Source organism: Danio rerio, chromosome 20, assembly GCF_052040795.2.
Source record: "Danio rerio strain M-AB ecotype USA chromosome 20, GRCz13ab, whole genome shotgun sequence".
NCBI lineage: Eukaryota > Metazoa > Chordata > Actinopteri > Cypriniformes > Danionidae > Danio > Danio rerio.
In genome coordinates this window covers 21,493,562-21,511,248 of record NC_141040.1, presented here as the reverse complement: position 1 = coordinate 21,511,248, position 17,687 = coordinate 21,493,562, and the positions used below count along the sequence as shown (strand labels likewise).

Here is a 17,687-nt window from a genome sequence, read left to right as displayed (position 1 = left end):
ATACACTAAGGTCTTTTTTTTGCGACAAAAAAAAAATTAGAACCTCTGTCTTAAAGAAACAGTGGCAAGGAAATGAGCATGAATATCATGTTGACATTTAGCAACACCATGTGGTAGAGAGTTAAGAAACCTAAACATTTCAAACAACACAACAGCATCAATATTACTCAGAAAGTATTTTAAACTAAATGAATTATTTTACTGTGATAAACATTTATTTGATTTTTCTGTCAAAATTCAGTCCCAGAAACAAGCTTAGTCCCTTTATTAATCTGGGGTCGCCACAGCGGAATGAACCGGCAACTTATCCAGCTGGTTTTTACGCAGCGGATGCCCTTCCAGCCCCAACCCATCTCTGGGAAAAGGTTCTATACTGCCATTGATAATTTTTTTAGAATATTTAACATGTTTGAAACCTTTTCAATCAACAAAAGGTTATGCTACTTGTATATTCATTGCATTAAAAAAAGTTAGAGATTGACTTAACACAAACAAACAAGTTGGCAGATGCTTTTTTGGATGAACTAGCAAAGTGTTGCTCACAAAACTCATCTTTTTAACTTAATGAATAAAATCTTTGTTTAAGTTGATTGAATGTGTTAAATGTAGTTGTACAGACTTTTTTTTACAGATTTTTGCTGAACCAACAAAAAAAATCAAGCAATTTCAACATTTGTCAAGTTGGATTTTTTACAGTGAGGTATTTGGAAAAAGTGATAATGTCCTACCACAAAAAGACATTTCTCCTTTGACATATCTCTTAAAAAGAATAACTGTAAATATCTTCAAGAAATAAGTGTAATTTCCTTACTAAAATCATTCAGAATGACCCTGGATGAGTTAATTTAAGCTTTCATTTTCTACAATCATGTATCAATGTATATGAACAAAGCTCGTCAAATATTGTATCTCTATTTATACTATTTGATTATCTCTATATATGAGCATTGATCAGCAAGTTGTTCATTTTTGGGTGAAGCAATCCTTCAAATGATTACATCTTTATGCAGGGTTTGAAGTTTTACAATGTAATTTGACCTCACAAGGTGTTTCTTTGAAAGCATGTTTAATGCTTTGAAGCATTCCGCATATATCCGCTTTTTCACTTTCCAATTAATTCCTCAAATAATGGCTGCCTAAGATAATTTGATACTGACAAGCATAAAAAAAACATAAGCTAAAGTGATAAAAAGAAGAGATTGGCTTGTCCTTGAAGTATTCTCTCTCGAAGAATGCTGGTGTCAGTATGTTTTAATCAAAATGTGCATACTTGCTAATGCATCAAGGAGAAATTCGTCATGAAGAAGAAAATGGAAAGAGAATATAAATATTTTTTTTTCCTAATTTCTTTTTAACAGAGACAATTTTTCTAGCACATTTCTAAATGTAATAGTTTTAGTAACACATTTCTAATAACTGACTTATTTTATCTTTGCCATGATGACAGTAAATAATATTTGACTAGATTTTTTAAAGACACTTCTATACAGCTTAAAGTGACATTTAAAGGATTAACTAGGTTAATTTGCTTAACTAGGCAGGTTAGGGTAATTAGGCATGTTATTGTATAATGATGGTTTGTTCTGTAGACTATCGAAAAAAAAAAATTGTAGCTTAAAAGGGCTAACAATTTTGACCTTAAAATGGTGTTTTAAAAAATAATAACTGCTTTATTCTAGCCTAAATAAAACAATAAAACTTTCTCCATAAGAAAAAAAAAAAAATATTATCAGACTTACTGTGAAAATTTCCTTGCTCTGTTAAACATCATTTAGAAGAGTAAAAAAAAAAAAAATTTTTTTTTTATATATATATGTATATATATGTATATATATATATATATATATATATATATATATATATATATATATATATATATATATATATATATATATATATATATATAATAGATAAATAAATAAATAAATAAAAAGGGGGCTAATTCTGACTTCAACTGTATGTATGTATGTGTATATATATGGCTATATACTGTATATATGGCTATGGAATATATATATAAAACAATGTTTCTCTATTTCTTTTGTATTTACAATGTATAGTTATGTTCTTGAGTAAAATTACAGTTGTGTATCATTCTGTAATTCTGTCAATTCTTCACCTTTAATCCAGCTTTAAAATAAATATGCTGTCATTTAGAACTTCTTTGGCATAACATAACAGAAGATATATTCAGACGAGTAACAAAATAAATGTTTGGTGGACTAACAATTATTTTTAATCATAATAGCTATTCTGACAAATAGGATATATGCATAGTGTTTTCAGCCAATGACAAACTTCAGGTGAAAACTTAATGTGAGACTATTTTCAGTTTCATAAGGTTCCTTTCACAGCATTGATGTTGTAATGTAATCACAATACATTAATTTAAATAGACTTAAGCATTCCTCTAGTTGTTCAAGTGTAAAATGAGATGAAAGACTGTGTACCGTTAGCGCCATCAGAAACTCCATTAAAAAATACTGGGGTAAACATTTCTACTTCATCTAAAATTTCCAATCACCAACTCATTTACTATAACTTTTGTCATAGAACCTACTGGACTCCACTCAAAAGACATGGTATCAATGTCTCCTTTAGTCCTCTATGTGATAAATGTCCTGGCCAGAAACTTGTATTTTTTTTTTTATATGATATGGGAATGTGGAAAAGTACCAAAATTTTGGAATGAGGTCTGTGTTATCTTATCTAAAATGATTGAATATCCTGTACCAGTGAATCCTTCCATTCTATAACTGAGTGATGATTCTACTTTGAATCTCACAAAGCTACAAAAAGCTGTTGGGCTGGCTGGCTTAACTTCTGTAAAAAACTATAGCCCAACATTGGCTGCCTCAACATAATTTGGACACGTACAAGTGGTTGGTAAACTTTAGGACATATTATAATGTTGGAATTATCCTTGGTTTGAGAGAACTTAATATAAATGAGTAGATCTGGACTTCAGCTGCTGACAAAATCTCCATGTTAATGGCACAAAACAATGATCAGGATCCAGAATGATTGCCTTATTTTGTATAACTGATACTAAATAAAACTGTACTTTTGTTTTGTTTTTCTGTTAACTTCTATTCATTGGATACCTCAGTTTAAAGAGACAGTAGTGGAGGGGGTTGCTGGTAGTTGAATCGATATATTTCATTATATTGTTTTTTCAGCCTGTACATTTTGTTAACAATAATACAAAAAATATAAAAATACTGCGTAAAATAAATAGTTGTATTTTAAAGACATGGCAGGGGGGAATTTATTTAACACAGTGCTTCTTGTCTGGTCTGAGACTCAGTTCATATCGTATATCTATCAGGCATCAAAGATCACTGATTTTTAAAGAAATCATATCTTAAACGTGGCGATTTTATATTAGAAGATAGTTCACCGGAAACCCAGGGGCTGGCTAGATTAAAATTAAAAGTGTTCTGTGTGCATATACCCCATTGTCATTTTTGTCCAAAGAAAAAAGAAGCCCTAAAGTAATGTTTTTCAACCACGTTCCTGGAGGACCACCAGCATTGCATGCTTTAAAAGGCCATGAAACCCCCTCGTTTCAGCAGTGTGTTTTCACACCTCTACTTTGGAAAAAGTCAGAAAAGTGGGCGTGTCCAGCTCTGTTTAGGGGGGAGTGTCGGAGGAAGAAAAGCGGCTTGGTATGGGAGTGTCTATTTGGGCACGCGCTGAATTTCAGAGTCAAAACACACAACCACAGCGGACAATGTGACTGTGTTTACATGGACATCTGTAGTCGAATTATTTGCCAAATTATTAAATGGTGGACTTTAACAGCAGTTTGGCTCTTTCATTCAGGGAATTCATTAATGTCCCTCCCGACAAACGTGATATTTGATTCGAGGCGCTGCTCTAAGCGTGTATTTTTCATGCAATGTTTGATACCGCACGGTGAATGAGAGAAAAAAAAAAAACTCAGCATTTCCCGGAAACTTAGATACACACGGCAGGTAGTGTCAGAAAGCCGCGTGTGTTATTCCGGTCACAAAATCCAACGAGATTATAGTTTGGTTGTAACCGTTAGTGCTAACTATTGCACTCGGTGCAATAGTTTGTTTGATACGAATAAAATACGAACTGAATAAACAAAGAGCACTGGTCGCTCACTTACCAAATCTGTAGAGACAGGACAATCACCAGCAACTAGAGCCGCGTCTTTATTTAGAGGAGACTACAATCTGGATCTCAGCGTTTGCAGATGAGAACAGCTCTCAGGTAAACAATAATCCTCCTTAGACACATAAGTTATTGTTGTCGCGTACACTGTTAATCCACGCGTGAGTCTGCGCTCTCACAGAGAGAAAATGAAAACGAAACTTAATTGCAGCAAACTATAAAAGCAACACTTCACGCTTGTTTTGCCAACACAACGTGGCGTCTTTGCCGTCTACACTGTGACAGTAATGAATATTAATGAAGTTGCACAATAGAGCGCGCTGATTGGTTTGAACCAAGCCTTACTCATGCATTAATGCAACACACTGTAAGACGTAATAAGACTCACTCTGGCACAGACGTCCAGTCTGCAGGCTGGAATACACGCTATTATGTCATCACCGTGACGCAGCTTCAAAAATTCGTTTCAAACAGGAAGTACGAATTTGCTTGAAATAACGCAAAAACAACCAATTTACACTTTTTAGTGAAATATAGGTGTCCTAATAGTGTTTTTAGCAGTGTGGGACACATATACGACTGTCAAAAGCTCAAAAAATGTGTTTTGGTGTTTCGTGACCCTTTAAATGTCTTCACTGTCTGCCACATCTATTACAGGTTTCAGTCTCTGCTAATGAGCTGATGATCTGAATCAGGTGTGTTTGGTTAAGGAAACGAATGTGGTTGAGAAACACTGCCCTAAATGACAAATATTTGGATTTGAAATTGGGAAGAAACGTTCTCAAAACATTGTGGAATGAAACGAATATCACGATCCACAAAATCAACACATAGCTCAGGGGCCACGTTGATGTCAGAAACGCACACAAAAAAGATCAAAACGTTGACGTCTACTTGATATCAACACATCAATGCCATTTTGACCACCAACATAATGACACAAAAGTATTATTATATACCCCCCTGTTCTCCTCCCGCTGTATAGCATGGACAGCATTGTGGCAGTAGTGGAGTCATTCAGGTTTCTGGGCACCACCATCTCTCAGGACTTGAAATGGGACACTCTCATTGACTCCATTGTCAAAAATGCTCAACAGAGGTTGTACTTCCTTTGTCAGCTGAGGAAGTTCAACCTTCCAAAGAAGCTGCTAAAATAGTTCTACACTTCCATCATTGAATCAGTCCTCTGCACTTCAACAACTGTATGGTTTAGCTCAGCAACCAAATCTAACCTCAAAAGACTACGTTGAGTAGTTCGGACAACTGAGCGAAACACTACAACACCCCCTATTCTCCAAGAATTGTACTTATCCAGAGCGAGCAGGAAGGGCTACCAAAAAAACTCTGGACCCCTCACACCCAGCACACTTCCTCTTTGAACTTTTACCTTCTGCTCGACGCTACAGAGAACTGTGTACAAGAACAGCCCGACACAGAAACAGTTTATTCCCTCAGGCAATCCATCTCAACACCTTATGATAGTAATAGTGAAACAAACATCACTACTTTTTATCCACATATACACATAAAGCTGTTTAAAAATGCTGAAAAATGCATTTTGGTTTTAAAATGCTGCTGCTTCATGGTAGTGTGGATGGGGGAAAACGTAGACATCTGAAAATAGAGGCAGGGCTGCATCTGATTGAGTTTTTTTTTTTTTTTTCTTAACATTAAGAGGCCACACAGTTCAGACCTGCATCCTCTCTTTGTAAGTTCAGACTTCGCAAGTTTGATATGGAAAACAAACTCTCAAGAACAAGTTAGGTAGATCTTTAAAGGGAACAGTGTACTATAATTTCATTTACTTCACCCTGTCTACGTTGTTTCCCTTTCTTTACAATAAAATGAAGGCTATGCCTATTTTCATTTTGAGATTACAAATTAACAGACACTAAAAATGTTGAGGTGTCGTGTAGGTACATATTTATGTGAGCGTCATCTTCACTGTATGCATATTTATAACAATACGAAGCCTTTAACATGACTGCCTCCTTTTATTTTCATTGAAAATATGAAACACACCCTCTCTTTTGCTGAATAGCAGTTTAAATCAGTAATGGCCATTTTAAAGGTATAACATACAATATTATACATTATAGGAAATAAATGCAAGCAATGAAATTAATGTGCGGAATAGGTGTACATGGTTTCATTAATTAATATATTAACTTATCTCTGCGCTCAGGCAAAACACGTTACCTGAGAACAAGTAACAGATTCAAAATACCAAGGTTAGGGAATATATTATTAGATATAGACAACAAGATGAATTAAATATCACGTTTAACAAATGTAGTGAGATGAGATCCAGTGGTAGATCCTTGATGAACAGTCCAACGTGCACAGCTCTCATCTGGATAGATGTGCTCAAAGCACCCGCTGACTGCCTGGATCTTAGACGTCCGCATACACTTCAGTGCATGCCAGAGTGTGTGTGTGGTCACATGATGAACATTTTCAGCAGTAAAAGTGTAGACGGTGAGCTGTTCAGAATGGCTAGATGAAACGCTAGTGTGGAAGCGGATAGTTTTAATTTTAAACTGCCTTTTTAAAACTAAAACTTACTAGTGTAATTGGGGCTTTACTTATTTAACAACATGCTTTATTTGCCGGTTTAGACATTTAATAGAAGTCATTAGTTTAAAGATTATGTCTTAATTATGATTATGACTTATTTCCTCTGTCTCGCAGTTCATGTGCGCGCACTGCGTGTAATGAAACATAACAACGACAATGAGCTCTCATATGTTGACTTTTTGTTAAGTAAAGGCTACTACATAGCATATAACAGTTTTGTTGTTTACATATGATATCGCATTAATTTGCACACATTTTATAAGCTGTAAAATGAAAGCTTCACTTTGGTGGAAAATTATCATTATGCATTTGGATTTGTTTGATTCGTATGCTGATTAGGCTATGCAGGCTACTTAAAATGTATATTATATAAGGACTATTAATAGCAGTAATTTTCCAAAGGGAAAAAGGTTGGTTTGTTGGTTGTAGCCTACACTAAATCATCAATAGCCTATCTGTTGAGTTTATGATGCAGCTCCAGGCAGCACACAGGTGAACAGCATCAGCGCTGGTTTGACAACTCGTTTGTGTCAAACTGTGACCAGAAATATCCTTCTTTCAGATAATATAGGCTTTTCTGAAACTGGATATTTCAGTTTAATTTTATTTAGCCTAGATTATTATTTTTTTTAACAAACCAACACAATCTCACGGCAACTCGTTATTCTTTACTCCTTTAAATAATGTAGCCTAGTTGTCTTTTAAATGATTGATAAAGGAATTATAAGGCTTTGTTTCATTTGTTAATCTTTATTTACAAGTAGCATACAATTTACAGCTAATGTATAGGCTATTTCTGTCTGTTCGCATCCCGTCCCTTTGTGCCACCTGGCGGCATAGTCGCAAACTGAAGTCATACCTAAAAAAAAAAAAACTTTTTTTTTCCTTTAGAGCGGCGGCGGTACATCGTGCGGCGGTAATGGCCACATTAAACTCTCACCTACTGTATCAGCTGCACATATAATATTGTATATAGTAATATACTTGTACATACACTTGTCAATTTGTATATTTGAATTAACTACTTGCTTCTATTTTTAAAATATATTTATTATCTGTTTTTTGTTCTGTCTCTGTAATTCTATTGCACTGTAGAAGCTCTGTCATTAAAACAAATTCCTCATATCTGTGAACATACTTTCTGCGTCTGATTCTATAATATTAGAACATTTTTATTTTTACATCTGAAATCTTCAATTACAAATGTTACTGGATTTTGAATCCCTGCAATTCATGTAAAGCACCTTGATGTCAAAATAACACTGTAATGACATCTATTAAAAACCAATTTCAAATATTAATTACAGGACATTCCTGTAATACATTTTTGATGTATTTTTTGATGTCAATTTGTTGTTGTATTTACATCAAAGTAGTCAATTTGCAATTTTGACTTGTTTTTTAATGCCATTCTGATATCAAGATACCCGCCTGGAGAGAATTGTCAAGTGGTCTCTATTTCTTCCTTAGCAAAATATTCAGTATATAATAACATTACTGACAAATTATCTACAGTATTTCAGCCTGCATCACTGATTTTTTACACGCATGATGGACACAAATGGCACACATTCCCTAGAATATGTAATTTGGTAGGCAAAATTGCTCCAAGCGTATGCGTATGCGTATGTGTATGTCACTGCATGGATAAAACCGATCCTGACATATGACAAAAAGATCGCTTTCATCTCTAGTCCAGAGTGTGTTTCATGACCACATGAAAGACATCGCACATAGACACTCGCTCTCTGCGAGAACTAATCCTATTTTGAGCGCATGAATCCATGTGTGTTGAAACATGAAGGACACAGGATCAGTCCTCTTCAGCTGTTACTGCCGCCCATGTGATCAGACAGAGCGATGCCACGGGGTGCCACCAACACTCATCCAAATCAGTGCAGTCAGAAAGAACAAGACTGACGGGAGGACAGATGTACAGCGGGTAGAGAAGACATGACTGCTCCTGGACCCTCTTGGCAAGTGTATTGTCAAGAAACTGGTGGATTCTTGAAGAAAGAGACAAGGAGATCTGTAACACCTGGAGGCTGGAGTTGAACTACACTAGCACGTTTTTGTTTCAAAATGTATACGTTTTGTTGCAGTTACACCTTTTGTCCACACTACTTCATCTTCAACGGAACATTTTGAAATGGTGAGGACCCCATTTAAGTTTGAAAATGCAATCACTCTCTGATTTGTCCTCTGGACTGGGGCTGCACAATATATTGTTTCAGCATCGATATCGCAATGTGATCATTCGCAATAGTTACATCACAAGATATGCAATGTTGAGTCTTTATTTTAATTGATCAAATGTGTTTTTGAGGCCTTTTTATTCAATTACAGTACCTGAATACTGATAAAACACAGATTAATTCAATTGTATCCTTTTTTATTGTTGTTATCTACGTTTGTAGATTATTTATTATATTTTGTTCAGACACACTCCCCTGAAGAATCATCCCAATCAATCTAAAATTATAGATAATTTCCAAATAGACATTATCAAGTCATCTGGTGAAATTGTGTTCATGTCGCAATATTTATATACAGTTGAAGTCTGAATTATTAGCCCCCTGTTTATTTTTTTCCCCAATTTCTGTTTAACAGAGAGAGGATTTTTTTTCAACACATTTCTAAACATAATAGTTTCAATAACTAATTTCTAAGAACTTATTTATTTTATCTTTGCCATGATGACGGTAAATAATATTTGACTAGATATTTATCAATATAACCCTTTACAGCTTAATGTAACATTTAAAGGTTTAACTAGGCTAATTAGGTTAACTAAGCAGGTTGGGGTAATTAGGCAAGTTATTGCATAACAATGGCTTGTTCTGTAGACTATCGGAAAAAAGAAAATGCTTAAAAGGGCTAATAATTTTGACATTGAAATGACTTTTTGAAAAAAAAAAAAAATTAATTCTAGTCGCAAAAAGACAAATAAGACTTTCTCCAGAAGAAAAATTATTATCAGACATACTGTGAAAATTCCCTTGCTCTGTTAAACATCATTCGGGAAATATAAAAATAATAATAATAATTTCAAGGGGGGTTAAAAATTCTGATTTCAACTGTATACATGGCAGAATAACAAAATATCACTGTTAGATTTTTCCAGTATTGTGAAGCCCTATTTTGGAATATTGCTTATCGTTCTCTATTTCGTCAAGCCACTCACATATTACTAATGCAGAACTGGTAGACTGAAAGTTTCAATGCTAGCCAAATATGTGCATGTCAATTGAGCATTTATAGTCATGTCTCATGCATTTTTGGCTGTATAGTGTACACAGAGATTGTTTTTCCAAAGCACAGTAAAAATAAGGACGTGTAAATGCAGAAGAGTAAATGCAGCCAAAAACAGAAGTCTCAAACTGATTATTAGCAACTGGCTTGGGTAAATGTAAAAGAATGCCATTTGGTTCCCACGTTAGCGTCACAATATCTCATTTTGTTGTGGGTCAAAAACATACAGTGAAACCAGTGTAGTTCTTGAATTATGCTAACTCTTAAATGAATGACTCTTATGAAGTGATTCTTTTTTTTGTGTGCAAATTATCAATGTACAGTTTAACCAGTGTAATTCAATTACTGCATGAATGACTCTTATAAACTGACTCATTTTTTCTCAAATCAGCAACATACAGTAGAGCAACCAGTACAGTAGTTCAGCTACTAAATAAATTAATCTTATGAGCTGATTCTTTTCTTTTAATTTTTTTTCTCAGTACAGTTTCACCAGTGTAATTCAACATAGGAGCTGATCCTTTTTTACTAATCACCAACGTGTAGAGAATCACACAAGTACGGTAGTTCAACTATTGAATGAATGACTCTTATGACCACATTTTTTTCCCTCTTTGTTTTCCTTCTTCTTTTGCGTGGATCAAAACAGCACAACCAGTGTAGTTACAATTTTGAATGAATGACCATTATGCATATGTTCTTTTTCGTGAAACAAAAACATACATTAGTGCAGAGATGCCCAAACTTGGGCCCGTGGACCAGACTTGGCCCTTTGTATTATTTGATATGGCCAGCCAGAAGGAAAATGATTGGGAAGGGTTGGGGAACAGAGGTTTTCATTCTCTCATTTCTATTTTAATGTAACCTTTTGTTTGTTTGTTTTATTGTTGAGCTACAAAAAAGTAAATTGAAATTAAATGTTTTAATTAAATGTACATGAATCAGATAAAAAAAAAAAAAAATTACATACTGTCACTTTAGGTGACACAGTGGCGCAGTAGGTAGTGCTGTCACTGGTCAAGCCTAGTTCGAGTCTCGGCTGGGTCAGTTGGCGTTTCTGTGTGGAGTTTGCATGTTGTCCCTACGTTCCCGTGGGTTTCCCCCACATTCCAAAGACATGCGGTACAGGTGAATTATAGGCTAAATTGTCCGTAGTGTATGAGTGTGAATGAGTGAGTGTGGATGTTTCCCAGAAATGGGTTGCAGCTGGAAGGGCATTCGCTGGGTAAAACATATGCTGGATAAGTTGGTGGTTCATTCCGCTGTGGTTATTGATATAGGGACTAAGCCGAAAAGAAAATGAATGAATGAATGATACTGTCACTTAACAAACAGGGGACAAAGCAGAACACATCAATGTGCTATTCAAGGCAAAGGCAGGTTCAGCATGAGTACAAGTGTATTCGGCATTAAACTCCATTGTTTGGATTTTTTTCATGTCTTTTTTAATGGTTTTATAGTAATAAGTTTCTTAAAATGATGTACATTAAAAAAAATATGCATTAGTAAATACATTTGAATATTTTTTTTCTAATTTATTTATACATGTTATGAAATAAATTACAGATGGCAACTTTAATGTAAGTACAGTTTGCTATATCAAGTTTAAATTTTGGCCCTTCATAAGAAAATTTTGGGCACCCCTGCATTAGTGCAACTTGTGTATGCTCTTGCATAATTGACTTCTTTTTTTTTGTGGATCAAAAATTACAGCAGCTTGTGTATGTCAACTCAATGAAAATTCTCTTATAAACCTTTTTTTTTTAATCAAAAACAACAAGCTCAACTAGTTTAATTCAACACTCTAATAGGTGAACAAGCAGAACAACTTGTGTTGTTCAGCTCTCGAAATTAGAAATGCAGTTTTACTTCTCTTATTTGTGAATCAAAAACATTCAATGCAATATAAAACAAACATGGGCACAATCAGTGTAACTCAAGTCTTGAACCATTGATTCTTATGAGCCAGTTCTTTGTAGGGGCTCTTGTAACTGTGAGGTTTAAATTTATTTTGTTGTTGAATAATAAAAAAAAAATAATAATAATAATCCTGCACACTGCATTAACATTTTGCTTTGCTTTTTAAGCTAAAATAAGTTTTTACAAACATAAATGAAAAATGTTACATAATAAACAAAAACATATGGTCAAAATACTGTTATATATCATGAATGGCTTTCAAAAGAGAAAGATCTTATTTGACCCCTAATAATGTGCAAATGCAACTTCAGCCAGCAGGGGCTATAGCTGGCAATGCAGGCCAAACAAACCTGGATGCTTAGAAAGAGGCATTTAAAAAAGGAAATGAGGGCAAAGAAACAGCAAGCAGCGGAGATGAAGACAATTAGCCAAATGTCTCTCTAACCAGCTTAATGATGCAGTGCTGCAACACGCAACTGCAGCAGATGTGCCTCAGATTGCAACTGCAGCAAACGGCGTGTGAATGTGCACATGTGCGAATGCTGGCATGTTTTACCTTTGGACCCCAACTGCGCTTATTTTAGATTGATGTTTGAAAGCAGCGTCCAAATTGGCCAGACTGCACCAAACTAGAGAATTCAAGTCTGTAATCCTCAAGGTCTGATCAAATTAACCCATCAAAGTCTCATCTGATAAAAAGCTGAACTAGCATTGTCTGTGTGTGTGTGTGTGTATGTGTCTAGTGGCTGTCCAGTCCAGTGTGTCACAAAGTGTACTTTAAACCAACAGTACTTTAAATCCTGTTCATGGGGTATGTTCACATGGACATCAGTAGTCAAATTATTTTCCTTATTCTGAATGACAATATTCTTATTAAAGTCAGCATGGAATCAAAATGTACTCTTCATATTTTTATATTTATGTAGTAGTTCTTGCTATAAACTATGCATCTGCACTTCATTACTTTGTAAAAATTAATTTGTCCTCATAATCTTTAATTAAATATCATAACTTTCCCTCTCCCCTTAAAATGACTCATGGTCACATGAAATGCCTTTACGACAGGGCTATCAGTACAGGTCTCATTTATTTCTGGCAGACATCAATTCATCAATTCAATCCAATCATTTCCCTAAGTCATGCACCACCTGACATTTTGTTCTCATTTCAGAAACCCTTTTAATTGGATGTACATCACAAATTAGAAATAAGGTTTTTCTTAACAACAACAACAGGAGTTAGTCCAGGGCACTCGAAAAATGTGGAAAATTTAAAAAGCTTTCATTAACATGGCTAAATCTTAAAAAACCTACACCTTTCAGCAAGTATCTGCTTTCAGATGAAGGCAAACCCTTGCCAAAACACGCATGTTATTTAAGATTTAGCCATGTGAATAAAGGCTTTTTAAACTTTCCATTTTTTACATTTTTCCAGTGCCTTGGACTAATTCCTGTTGCTGTTTTGATGAATCCCTTACCCAAAGAGCACCGGCCAAATATTTGAGTTACCCCTGAGCGCTTTTTGTTTGTTTTTTTAAGGTTTTTCTTAACTTTGTTTCATTCTGACTTTAAGCTGCTTACATGTGTTACTTGTTCATGTAAAATTTATAGTACAGTTAAAGTCAGAATTATTACCCCCCACCCCCCTCTAAATTTTTGGACCCCGTATTTATTTTTTTCACCAATTTCTGTTTAACGGAGTGAAGGTTTTTCTAATTTTACTAATAAAAATATAATCAGACATACTGTAAAAAAATTCCTTGCTCTTTTAAACATCATTTGGGAAACATCATTTTAAACATCATTTGGGAAATATATAAAAAAAAATTCATAAATTATTAGGGGTGCTAATAATTCTGACTTCAACTCTACATAGATATCACACTCCATTTCTTCCCTACGCTGCACCATCTGAAGTTCCTTACAACATACAATTTGTCTGTTTTGGTGTCATATCCAGTTTTGGGTGTTTACATTTGGTGAAAGCTTCAAGTGTAATAAATCATTTGTCATGCTATATCATCAAACAGAATAAAACACTGAATGTAAATTCAATATAAATTGTGTTGACCAAAAGTGTGATTAAAAATACAATATTTATGATATTTTCATTCAAATGTCCAAAATCCACTAAAACTGTGTTCAATATTTTTCTTACTTGTGTACTTATCCCAAATGTTTCAAAGAATAATCAAATACACAGAAATATGCATTCCCAGCAGACACATAACATCATAAGATCCTAATATAAGCTTAGATTTAGCTTGTCAACCTCTAAGGACAATATTATTTTGATGTCCAATAATGATGTACAATGACGCTGATATTTTGTTGATTTAAGGTTGTGTTGGAAAGTGAGCCAACATCTTAAACCAACGTCATATTAACGTCAAATACTAACATTTATATGTCAGGTATGGCAACCAAAATCCAACGTCTCATTGAAGTTATATTAGTAATGTCCACACAACAGCAAGCTGTAACATCATTAGACGTAGATATTTTGTTGTTTTTAGGTTGCGTTGGAAAGTAACCAAAATGTAACATTGGACATTGATTTCGGCCCGACGTTGGGTTCTGATGTCAACCCGATTTTCATTTCCAGACAAAATCCAACATCCCATGACACTGGGGTACAACGTCAGTCTGACATCATGTTGATGTCCTGTGTCCGCTGGGATTTAACTAGTGACATGAACAAGTACTGTTTTTGGCCATGTTTATCATTCTTCATTTTCAGATTGGTTGTATAGAAAATAGGGAAATGTCAGGCACTTCAATATGTTGTGTTTTATCAGACTGCACAGACCTCAAAATGTACTAAGTATGATGAAACAGCACTGCTTCTTCCCCATGTGAACACGACCATAAGAACCAGAAGTGGTCGACTGGCACAATAAAAGCTTTGCTGCTTTCGTGTCACATCACGCTCATTTCTCAACAGCAATTGCTTCAGCACTTTCATTTCTCTTAGATAAATGTTTAATTTGTATATTGAATGTTTAAGTTTAATGTTCTAATTTGGCTTTGCTTAATAGTATGTTGATATTAAGTTTTGAATACTTTAGCTCATCCAAGAAGCCGGATTACAGGACCAGGAGTGGTTTACAGGAGTGCCTTAGGGTCCCACCAGTGATGATATATAGCCATATTGCACTGCTATTCATGTAACATTGCGTTTATACAACAGTTTGAAGGCATAATCGTGTATATAAAGAAAGAAAATCAAACAGAGAGTCTAAAAACCTCTTTGTATGAGGAACTACTTTCTTCTGCCATTCATTCACATCTACAACTCACATCAGAACAGAAGAAACCATTGCTACTTCACCAATGTTTTAGAGCTAGTATTTGAATGATTCTCTAGCGTAATGTCTAAAGTGATGACAAAACAGGTGAGTTTGCTTACACTTTAAGATTATAAAGCTGAACGGCATGAAATGCCATCAGTCTACAGAGATGTCTAACAGAGATATTTCTCTGTTGCAATCAGGAGATCACAATAATTAAGCCCAAAAAAAAAAGTCAAAACAAAGCAAAGCAAACACTACCAGATATACTACACTTCCATACTATGGTATAAATACAGCACTAAAACATACAAAAGAGAGAGATCGACTTAGAAAGTCACCTGTTTTAGAATGATTTGAGTTTTTTCCTCATCTAAGGGCATATTATCCAGTCTCTGTTGCCATTTTGTGGCAGAACATTAACCGTCTTTGCTCTGCTCTGTACAGGCTGATGGATGCCGACGTGCTGTATCTCCGAAATTATAAATATTTAAAATAGGCCCTGTCCTTGTAAATGAGCTGTTGCAATCTAAACTACTGCATTCTTCCTAAAAGCTTCAAAAGTACATTATGTTGTCCAACAGCTGCAATATTTGTCAAACTGTAGTGAATTCATTCATCTGCTGTCACTCTATGTGGGCGGAGTTATACAGAAGGGTGAGGAGGCTGTATAACTACTGTTGTGGCAGAATAACCCATGGCTATCAGCAAATCAGATTTGAGAACTAGAGAGAACATATATTTAAAATACATTGAAGTGTAAATCAATTTACAAAAATAATGTAAACTTGACTGACTGCTTCACTTCCACTTTAAAGTGTGTACATGTCTATACTATAACTCAATATGGGATTAAATGTAAAAACTCTGCATCTTCATTCAACTTGTGTTTCCATCAAATATGATTTTAGCCAAATTAAGAAAATCAAAAATCAGTTTACAAGCTAGATTCTTAATCAGAGTATTGTCTTAAGTAAATAATCTGATCACACAGTCTGAACACTCTCTCTTTCACACACACACTTAAAGAATAATCTCAAGTCATGACCACAACCTTCCAACAAAAACATACTTGCAAAACTCCTGTAATGCTATCGCAACACAAGTCAAATATTCAGAGCACTTTCCCCCCGAAGCGTATGCACATCTGACTACCCACGCACTCACCACACGCTGAGGCGAATGCGCTTGTGTTTTCTTCTCCAGTATTTGTCCTTTTCTTCTGCAGTGTTGCAGCGTTCCTTGATGCTCTTCTCACCTCGCTTTTTTTTTAGCGCTGGGAGAAACTCCTAGAGCGGAACAACTTGATACGCCGATGCAGACACAACCTCTCCAAGTTAATCTGCTCCCATCTCCCATGTACCTATCTGAAAGCAAAAAAAAAAAAACATACAGGCCCAGAACATCTCACAGGAGCTTTATCTTACAGGGTGTGTATGGAAAAAGCAAGGCTGTGATAATAAAATAGGTAGTTCACAGGGTGAAAGATCCTGCTGCGTGATTGTTTGCTTAGATTTCAAGAATGTAACCAGATATTCGAGATCTTGCAATGCAAACATCAAAAGGTTTAGCTTCGGTAATTGGAAAGTGAAACACTGATTTACTTCTAATCAAAATATTTGGAAGGACGTGCATAGCCATGATTTAAAGTACTTTTTGTTCTACTTTTGGGGATAAGAAGTTGTTTGAAATACCTCAGCATGGATATACTTATATGCTAGAGCAGTGTTTAGATGCATATGTGAATATATTCTTGTAGTCTCAATAACCAAATAAACATACAACTAAAATGACAGCAGTGAGAAAACAGAAGTTAAGAAGGTATCTGATTACAGTAGTGTGGAGTTTTGGAAAAACTTGTTAATTCAGTTGGTTGATTTAAAGGATGTAGCATTAACCAGGACAAAACAGTACATAAGTATTGCTTTCAGATAGAATTATACTTACATTAATTGATGTTTTTTTTTACTGTAAAGCAGCTCTTTACTGTGAATTTCTCTTGATTTTCACTGTTGATTACTCTTGGATGTTTGATTTTAAAAGACTGAACAGAGGAAATGCACTGGAGAGGTTTTTCATGCCAAACAATGTGGAGCCTCAAAGCCACACCCACCTATTGCATCATTGTCATGGAGTTATGGGATTTCAAAGGTGTTTACCAGGAAGCAGTTTCAAACACCAAATGAAATTTGCTCGCATTTATTTTAAAATCACACCAAATACTCGTAAAAAGTAATAATAATAATAATAATACTAATAATAATAATAAAAATAAATAAATAAATCTGACAAATCTGACAATTTTTCTTTTTTTTCTATCCTGTTGTTTTTTATGTGACCAATTTAGTGTTGTTCAAGGCGATGTTTGGTTCTCGTTATATGCATTTTTAGCGTATACAAGGATTTGCCATTTTTAATATTATGAAAAAAAGCATTCTCTAGATTTCTTATTTGAAGTCAAATGTTTGAGTAAATCGTAGATTAAAAAAAATTACAATAAAGTATC

General features: G+C 34.7%; 1 long non-coding RNA gene across 4 annotated transcripts in view; it reads right to left on the bottom strand.

The window, feature by feature from the left end:
- LOC110438169 (uncharacterized) overlaps nucleotides 1-17,326 on the bottom strand; it is a 236,490-nt gene extending 219,164 nt beyond the window's left edge. For all 4 annotated transcript variants that reach the window (XR_015518330.1, XR_015518328.1, XR_015518327.1 and 1 more), the window contains exons 1-2: nucleotides 17,129-17,326; nucleotides 16,349-16,548 (exon numbers count right to left, since the gene is read on the bottom strand). This is a non-coding gene — a long non-coding RNA (uncharacterized LOC110438169). The remainder of the gene's footprint in view (nucleotides 1-16,348; nucleotides 16,549-17,128) is intronic.
- Nucleotides 17,327-17,687: the final 361 nt, after the last annotated feature.